Source organism: Tenrec ecaudatus (genome assembly GCF_050624435.1).
Source record: "Tenrec ecaudatus isolate mTenEca1 chromosome 4 unlocalized genomic scaffold, mTenEca1.hap1 SUPER_4_unloc_13, whole genome shotgun sequence".
Classification (NCBI taxonomy): domain Eukaryota; kingdom Metazoa; phylum Chordata; class Mammalia; order Afrosoricida; family Tenrecidae; genus Tenrec; species Tenrec ecaudatus.
Window position 1 is genome coordinate 395201 of NW_027457590.1, and position 2080 is coordinate 397280.

A 2080-nucleotide genomic window follows, 5' to 3' on the forward strand; every position below is an offset into this window, starting at 1 on the left:
GAGGGAGGAGTGGGTGGTGTCAGAATAGATATTGAAGGATGAAGGATGGAGGCATGTCTGAACTCTGCCTCATGGAAACAGTGAAGCCAGAGAAAGTCAAATACGGCCCTCTGATATGTCTTCCTACATTTAAAGAAGCCAATCCAATTACTAGCACTAACAAATAAGAGAAACAACGTTACTGGATAACTCAACAGGATATTTGAGTTGGCAGAAGAACAGAACAGCTTATTGAGTCTGAGGAACAAAAGTAAAGAAACATGATCCCAAGGAACACCATCAAGCAAATCAATGCAAATATTATGGAAGTCCCAGAAGAGGGCAAAGGGTAACTAAATAAAACTTAATAGACAACAGCAGAACATTACCAAAACTTGACAAAGGACAAGAATGTACATATCAATGACACTTAAGAATTTCCAAATCAGAAGAAAGCCTGAGAGATCCACACCAAAATATCTTATCATCAAACTCTTTTAAAAAAAGATAAAATCTTGACAATATCAAATAAAATGAAGTACCAATTTACATATATAGAAACCCTGGAAACCAGGAGGTAATAGAGTCACCTATTTAAAATAATGAAAGAAATGAACAGCCATCCAAGATTCCTATAGCCAGCAAAACTTTCCTTTATAAATGAGGATAAAATTCAAGAAAACAAATAAAACCTGAGGGAATGTTGAGACATTCCTTTAGATTGAAATACAAGGATAGTAGATTGCAAGATGAAGCAATATAGAGAAAAAGGTGTTAGGTTCCTGGATTCAGGTACCTGAAAGAATTCACACAGCAGAAGCAGGTTTGTAATCCAAGTGATTTTATGGGGAAAAGGGAAGTTTCAGGTATTACAGCCTCAAAAAATACACATTGTTTTAAGAAAGCATACAAGGATCCGCAGAACTGCACATGGGTTCACTGCTGAATGGGGAAAAAACACATAGAAAGAACAGGAACACATAACCCAGCACGTGGAACCAGGAAATCCCAGGGGCCAAAAGGGCTCCCACTCCCGACTTGTGGAGAATGCTGGAATGGAAGGAAGTCAAGGCAGGGTCTTTATTCCCTCCTCTCCACAACGGCTGGGGGAAGCATGGTTGAAGGTATTGGTTGGTTCCACTGGCTTGAGTTTAGGCCCACCTGTGTGAGGTAATGTAACTGAGCCTAATCTGTGTGCCCTGGTGGACCTCCCCTCGGGGCGGAGGGAGCTCTTGCCTGAGCATGCTCAGTTTGATTGTTCTAAAATTTAATGGATGCCTGATTTCTTCCAATCCTTTTGCTTTAGCCTTATGCAGTTACTGCGGAGACAACCCCCTTGTGGTGCTTATGTAATCTGATGTCAATTTGGGACTTGAGAGGATTAAGAGTGAAGTGGTGGAGTCTAGTTGGTCAATCAGGATAGCCAGTGAGGCCTCTGTGTGGGCATTGCCTTCGCCTGAGAATTCTGGGAACTCCAGTATTTCCTCCTTAAACAGGAGACGCTTCTCTCTCTCAGCTCACTTCCTTGGAGATGCTCTACTGGCAAGACACATGGCACTACGTCCTGGTAGCTGGGAAAGCCACACGGACCTACCCTGATGCAACAGACCTCTGGAGCCAGAGAAGCTACATAGAGAACCCTGCCAGCGCTGAGATGTTTACAATGCTACTGGATCCAAAAAGTTTCTACTCGCTGGTTCAAGATCGTCCTGCAATCGGAGTCATTGCATGTTTCGTGAGTCTGACGAGGCCTTTACAGATTGGTATCAGACATATGGGCTAATATTGGGCTCACGGACTTGACCTGGACTGGGCTGGGACGTTTTCGCAATATTCAGTTGTTCTTCTATATAAGCCTCTTTCTTATAAACATGAGTTTCTATGAATTTGTTTCTCTTGTCTACCCAGACTAACACTCCCCCTTTATGGCCCCTATTCTGGCTACCTAACATATTTAGCCAACACCTAAGTTGAATGCAAACATTTTTCTTTGGTCTTCTTTATTCAATATTCAAAAGTATACAAAAGAGGATAATAAAGATGGTTCAAAATCCAAAAATTAACTAAGCGCCAAAGTACGTGGTACTACTGGAAGAAATGA